The following is a 7,354-nucleotide window of genomic DNA, read 5'->3' as shown; positions in this document are numbered from 1 at the left end:
TCAGTTGGTGTTCCTCTGACAGATGTTCTCCTTGTCGTTGATGTGGTGACCCCACTTTTCAATGGTACAGAGCCTATGTCTTCGTCATCTAACATCTCCTCCGGCTTCTGCCACTTCTCGTAGATGAAGATTATGGTAACCAGCACTAGGACCTCAGCCACGATGCCCAGGAATGGCAGAGGCAGGGTCACATGCAGCTTGTGATGGGTGGGAAGGAGTTGGATTTGCATTTCAGGGTGACCGCCTTGCCCTTGTTGGCATGTCCCAACTTCTTCACAGCAAAGACTTTTGGGAGGCTCTGCATGGAGATGCTGACCCTGTCTGTGTCCTCTGGGAGGAAGATGCAGTCATACAGGCCCCCACTGTCCTCCAAGTCCACCTCAAACTCAGTTTTCAGGCTGGATAGCTGATCCTCCTAGAGGACCTAGTCCCCCTGCATCCAGCGGTGGCCCTCGGTGTTGTGGCACTGTGGTTCAGGGCACAGGTCAGCAATGTGTTAGAGACCGTCTCCTCCACGAAGGTAAAGACGTGCTGTCGACGCCCAGCAGTGAGGCCACCGCACCATGAGCAGTGACACCACCATGTCACCTTTCTGTCCTTGGAGTCACTGCCGACCCACGCGGAGATGGGTGCTGGAGAGGCAGGGCTGTGACTGGGAAACCTCTTGATCATATGTTGTTTCATGAAATTCTGTGCCAGACAATTCTTTTGGGTATAGTGACTCTGTGTAGTCCTTCCATTTTCTTTTAATGCTTCCTAGATCAGTCAATATTCTGCTCCTAGCCTCCTTAAATATTGCAACTTGAGGCTTGAATTTGTTCTTCAGTTCCTTCAGCTTAAGAAATGTTGAGTAAGTTAATCCCTTTTGATTTTCTGACTTCAGCTCTTTTGCACATTTCATTATAATACTCTACTTTGTTGTCCTTAGCTGCCCTTTGAAATCATCTGTTCAGCTTCTTAACTTCCTGCCTTCTTTCCTTTGCTTTAGTTTCTTGGAGCTCTAGTGCAATATTCAGAGTCTCTTCTGACATCCATCTTGGTCTTTTCTTTCTCTTTTGCCTTTGTAATGACCTTTTACATTCTTACTGGATGATATTCTTTTTTTTTTTTTCTTCAAGAGAATAGATGTATTTTATTGGATAATGTTGAGTTTAGGTAAGTGAAAAATACATAAAACTTTGAGATCCCAGAATATGAACATTCATTTTATAAAGCAAATTTTTACAATTGTTTAGAATTAAATGTTCAAGTGATGATAGATATTTGGTTTATTGGTAAAAATGTCACATGCAACTGCCCTTATTGGGCTTTTAAGTGACTCAGAGAAGAATAAGAGACCTATTAGGATTTACCTAAGAAAAAAATTGTAGGAAAATTTGTCTTCCTTCACTTTGTTTTTTAGGACGATATTCTTGATATCCTCCCACAACTCATCTTGTCTTTGCTTATTAGTGTTCAAGGTCTCAAACCAATTCCTGAGATGGTTTTTAAGTTCAGGTGGGATAGACTCAAGGTCAAATTCTGGTTCCTGTGGATTTGAGTTAAGCTTCTTTAGCTTTAGTTTGAAGTTGTGTATGAACAGTTGATGATGTGTTCCACAGTCAGCATCTTGCCTACTTTTCACAGTTAATATTGAGCTTCTCCTATAGTTCTTTCTACAGATTTGATAAAATTGATTCCTGTGCATACATCGGGTGAAATCCATGTATATAGTCACTGTTTATGTTTCTTATTAAAGGTATTTACAGTGAATCACTGATTGTATAAAATTCTTTCCTTTTATCCCCAGCATAATTTCTGTCACCAAGTACATGTTTTCTGACTACTTATCTTTCTTCTCTGTTCCCAAATTTTGCATTCCAGTCACATATTATTATTAATGCATCTTAGTTGCATGTTTGATCAATTTCTGACAGCAAAAGTTGGGAGAAATCATCTATTTCCTCCTCTTTGGCTCTGGTTGTTGGTACATATAATTTGAATAATAGTAGTATTCACTAGGCTTCCTTGTATACACATGGATATCATCCTGTTGCCCACACTATTGTATTTCAAGATGAATCTAGAAGCAGCCTTTTTAAATTATGAAGGTGACCCCATTTCCCCCTCACCTTTTTATCTCTGGGGTAGTAAATGATATGATTGTCTGATTAAAAATGTCCCATGCCAACCCATCTCATTTTGCCAATACCTAGCATGTCAATATTTATGCCTTCCATTTATTTCTTAACAATGTCTAATTTTCCTACATTCATGCTTGTCACATACCACGTTCCAATCATTAGTGTCTGCTTACAACTGTTCCTGCTTGTTTGTGTTTCCAACTCCGAGGGCTCAGCGACAAGTGCTGTATCTGCTTAGTCTAAGTGTGCTCTATTGTTCATAGGGTTTTCAAAGGCCTGTTATTTTGGAAGCAGATGATCAATCCTCCTTCTTAGTTTTTATTTAGATGCTCAGTTGTAGAATAATATCTGACAGACAAGCATTTTACCGAATGGAGCAGATGAAAGACACTTCCCAATTACAGAAGTAATTTAGTGTGGGTTCCTTGGCACGTGTGTCTTGTCCCATTCCTTTCCTACCTCTACCAGCATCCCCTTTCACTCCTGCCTACTCTGTCTAGCACTTTTTCCCAAAAAGGGGGCAACAATGAATGAATGGAGATCCAAGTTTCTGTAAAGTTGTGGTTTGTTTTTGTTTGTTTTTTTGTTTGTTTGTTTGTTTGTTTTTTTAAAAAAGGACAATGCTACCAGCCACACCCCAAGTAAAGTCTCCATTCATCAGATCAGGGCTGTTACCAACCAAACTACTTTCCACCTTCTAGCTGATGGGCCACTCGCTTCTTGGGGATGGCTACACCATCACAGAGCTGCCTTTAAACCCACCTCATTGACACCATAGAGGATAGGATTTATAACACAACAACAACAGCATAGAGAGAGATCAGTTGGCCTAGTGGACAGAAAGTGATGCTCCCAGGCCAAAGGTGGGTGACTTTAATCTGCGGTCCTCAGGCCTGGTTTTAATTGTTTTTGGTCAAACATTCTTCTAAGTACTATGTTACTGGTCTGTTCACTTGCTGTACAGAGCAACCCGTGGTTGCTGTGAATCTGAACACTGTGACACTGATGCATCAAATGCCATATGGTTACCCATGGTGGACAGTGTTTGGTGGAACTTCCCAATTAAAACAAGCTTGGAAGCAGGAGTGGCATCCACTTCCGAAAAGCTTGCCTCTGGAAACCTTCTGAACCTGGAGAAAGGACAAAAGTTATACAGATGTCCAAGTCTTTCATTCACAGGGTCACTATGAGTCGCCTATGACTCGATGGCACTTAAAAACAACAGTCAATCCTTACTATCATGGCCTAGTCCTCAAGTCATTTCTGCGATGCCTAAAGCCTCATGCTGTCTCTGGTCTCTCATGCTGTTGCCAGCTCTTAAGTTTAGGAAGCTCTAAGTCCAAATCCCAGGTTTAGGGAAAGATTTCTGTCCTGGGGAAAGGTTCTTGCCCCTGAGTTCATGCTCTAGCACTGTCTTCTTGTGACCTAATACTTCTCCTCTTCCATTCACAGCACAGTGCTATCACAGTCGGATAATTTCCCAGGTGAGGGCACTGTCTCCTCTAGATCATGTATGCTGATGTTCACTTGGCCTGAGAGCTCGAACTCTGAGTTGGAGTCTTGCTTTGACTCCCCTAATTGTTGGCACAACCTGGTATAAAATTTGAAAGATGTGTCCGATTGTATCCTTTTTCTATACCTATTTAATCTGTATACTGAGCAAAGTACTTGAGAAGCTGAACTCTATGAAGAATGTGGCACCAGAATCAGAGGAAAACTCATCAGTAACTTTCAGTAACAGAAGACACAACCTTCCTTGTTCAAAGTGAGGAGGACTTGAAATACTAGCTGCAAAAGATTAAACACTGCAGCCTTAAATAAAGATTAAAGCTGAACATCAGGAAAAAAATTCTCACCACTGGACTAATGGGCAACATTATAACATATGGAGGAAAGACTGAGACGGTCAATGACTTCATCTTACTAGGATCCACAATCTATACACGTGGTGTCAGGACATCAGGAGATGTATTGCCATGTTGTTGCTGATTGCCTTTGAGTCAAGCATGACTCATTAACAAGCAACCCTATGAACAAAGGGCCTGAAGCTCCTCTACAACTATCGATATTTATCAAAGTTCATAGAGTTTCCGGAGGCATGTTATTTAGGAAGTGGATGCCACTCCTGCTTCCAAACCTGTCTATCATGGGTAAACTTTTATGGCATTTGACACTCCAATGGCACAAAGTTCAACAACATAGCAACCCCAGGTTATCTCAGTACAGCATATTGACAGAAGAGTGCTGCACCACTAAGAAGAATGTTCCTCCAAAATATAATAATAACAACCAACTTTAAATACAAAGACCCTCCCTGAGGAGCAAAAATGTTAATGTGAGGATTAAGGTGTGCCTGATTGAGACTGGTCTTTTCAATCACTTGCTATGCCTCTGAGAGCTGGACAATGAATAAGGATGATAGAAGAAGAATTGATGCCTTTGAACTGTGGTGTTGGAGAAGAACACTGCATATGCCATGGACTGCCAAAAGAAGAAACATTTTTGTCTTGGAGAAAATGTAGACAGAGTGTTCTTTGGAGGCAAAGATAGTAAAGCTTTGGTCATGTTGTTGGGAGAGATTATTTTTTGGAGGAGAACATTATGCTGGAATGGTGGAGGGACAGCGAAAGAGAGGAAGACTCTCCACTAAATGGATCAAGAGTGACTATAGCAATGGGCTTGAGTGTGTCAGAGATTGTGGGGATGGCACAGGATAGGACAGGGTTCACATCTGTTGTTCATTTGGTAGCTATGAGTCATACATGACTCAACAGCAGTTAGCAACAACAACAGTAATACATTATTTAGAGGAAAATTCATTTAAGGTATGATAGATAATGCAAACATTTTTCCTTGGAGGCTAGGATTTTGAAGGTCTGTTTCACATACTTTTGGCATATGGCCAGGTACATTGAGAAGGACATTATTCTTTGAAGGTGGAGAGACAGTGCAGGAGAGGAAGACCTAGGATGAGATGGATTGATACTGGGGAACTGGGGGTAGGTATGTCAGAGTCAGTGAGACCAGCTCAGGACAGGGCAGGCTTCAGACCCATTGTACATAGGGTTGCTATGAGTCACAGGTGACTTGACGGCACATAAAAACAACAACAATGCAAACATTTAATTTAATGACTCAATGGTACCTAACAATAACAACAAGATAATTTTTAATTGCTTTGTAATCAATTTACAAAATTTATGTTTCATAACGTGCAAAACTTTTTATATTTTTGCAAACTTTTGCAAATACAGTCACAGGTTTTACATTACAAATTTGTTAAAAATTATACCAATTTAATAACCTTATATTTTGCAAAAGGAGCTCCAGTGGCCTAGTGGCAAGAAGTTGTGCTGCAATCCTGAAGGCATGCATTTCGAGGTCTCCAATTGCTCCGTGGAAGAAGAATGGGCAATCTCCTCCCTTGCAATTAACTGCCTCTAAAAACCCACTGGAGGGTCAGCTGTGGGTCAGTTCTGACTTGAAGGTACACAACAACAACAACAAGATATTTTTCAAAAGGTTTTCTAATGTATGTATGTATGCTCAAATGTCAAAGGTAAAAGTGAAAATTGTCACAACTGATAAGGGGGAAAGTTCGGTATTACCTGCTGCATATTACAGACTATTAGTGCCCTTAACCCAGCCAAGAGAGGATTTGGTATTAATGCCATAAGAGAAAGTATGCTGGGGAATATGGGTTTGGGGTGACCATTAACGACTACTGTTGTTAGGTGCTGTTTTGTTGTCTCTACTTATAGTGACCCTATGAGCCACAAACCCCTGCATGATCCTGCACCATTCTCACCATCTCTGCTGTGCTTAAAGCCCACTGTTACAGTCACTATGTCAATCTTTTTCATTGAGGGTTATGGTGTTAAGGGTTTATTGTTCAGAATGACTTCCTAGGCCATTCACTGACTTTTCCATGTGGATGGGCAGGAATATGTGAATAGGGTGTGTTAGCTCTATGCACAATGGGATTTGCTAGTCTCACTATTGAAGAGACTCAGAGACAGATGGGAGACTTTGAACACCTACAAAGGAGAAGCAAGAGAATACAGTGCATTCTTTGGGGCCAGAGATTCTTGCTCCAGTCAGATCAGAGCCTATGAGAGAAGCAGCCACAGCAAAGAACCAGAGACCTGACATGAGACACATGGATCTTGGGGCTGCTACAGCATTGAACCAGAGCTAAGAGCCTTTTGCCCAAGTTTTAGGGACTGTGAAGGGGAGGGCCATAGTTGGCAGGACTGGGAGCTTTGTAACAGTCTAAAGTTGCGAGGTTCAAGACTGAGGTGCCTGCAAACACGTTTTGAAAGCTGTCCTGACTGACTGTATCTTGCTGCCAACTTGAATTACAGCCTTTTGACTTCCTTAATATGGTTCTATACAGTCTGTTGGGTATCACATCAGATTTTGTGCTCAGTAAAGCGTAAGATTGGTGTGTGATGAGTAGAAAGAGGTATGGGAACATGAGGGACATATCTGGCCTCATGGGAACTGGTTTTGTGTTGCTGATGTTGTTGACAGGGACAGTTCCCCTTTGTGAAGTTGGTAAAGGTAACCTATGGCTGTCCCTACCAGGCCCTTGCTCTTTTAACAAGGGCCTTCCTCTCTTTTTCTGTTCCTCTTACTTTTCTAAGAATGACATCCTTCTCTAGGCACTGGCCCCTCCTGACAACATGCTCAATTTATGTAAGACAAATTCTCACCATCCTTGCTTCTAAGGAGTCATCTGCCTGCACTTCTTACAAGACAGATTTGTTTGGGTTTTTTTGGAAATGCATTTGTTTGTTATTTGGGTAGTCAATTTTCTTCATCAACACTGTGTATCAATTCTCCTATCTTTCTTTAGAGAGAATATTCTAGGTAATACAGGGAAGAAAATTAAAAGTCCTGCATTATTAGATCCTGAGTTATTGAAAGGATGTACAGATACAAATGACTTTTAAATAAAAAAGTAAAATATTACAATGAAATATGCAAGGAGTTGGAGTCAGAAAATCAAAAGGGCCAAATTCACTCAGCATTTCTTAAGCTCAAGGAACTGAAGAACAAATTCAAACCTCAAACCTCGAGTTGCTATAATCAAGGATGCTTCAGGCAGAATATTAAATGATACAGGAAGTATTAAAAGATGATGGAAAGAATATACTGAGTCACTGCAGTGAAAGGAATTGGCAGACACAGAAGAATTTCATGAAACAACATATGAGCAAGAGCCAATG

General features: G+C 41.0%; 1 pseudogene; it reads right to left on the bottom strand.

The window, feature by feature from the left end:
* LOC102859366 lies at window positions 1–672 on the bottom strand (annotated as a pseudogene).
* Window positions 673–7,354: the final 6,682 nt, after the last annotated feature.

The sequence above is a fragment of the Elephantulus edwardii genome, unplaced genomic scaffold (genome assembly GCF_000299155.1).
Source record: "Elephantulus edwardii isolate Elephantulus edwardi_28Jun2011 unplaced genomic scaffold, EleEdw1.0 scaffold00020, whole genome shotgun sequence".
Classification (NCBI taxonomy): Eukaryota; Metazoa; Chordata; class Mammalia; order Macroscelidea; family Macroscelididae; genus Elephantulus; species Elephantulus edwardii.
This window is presented reverse-complemented; position numbering and strand designations above follow the sequence as displayed.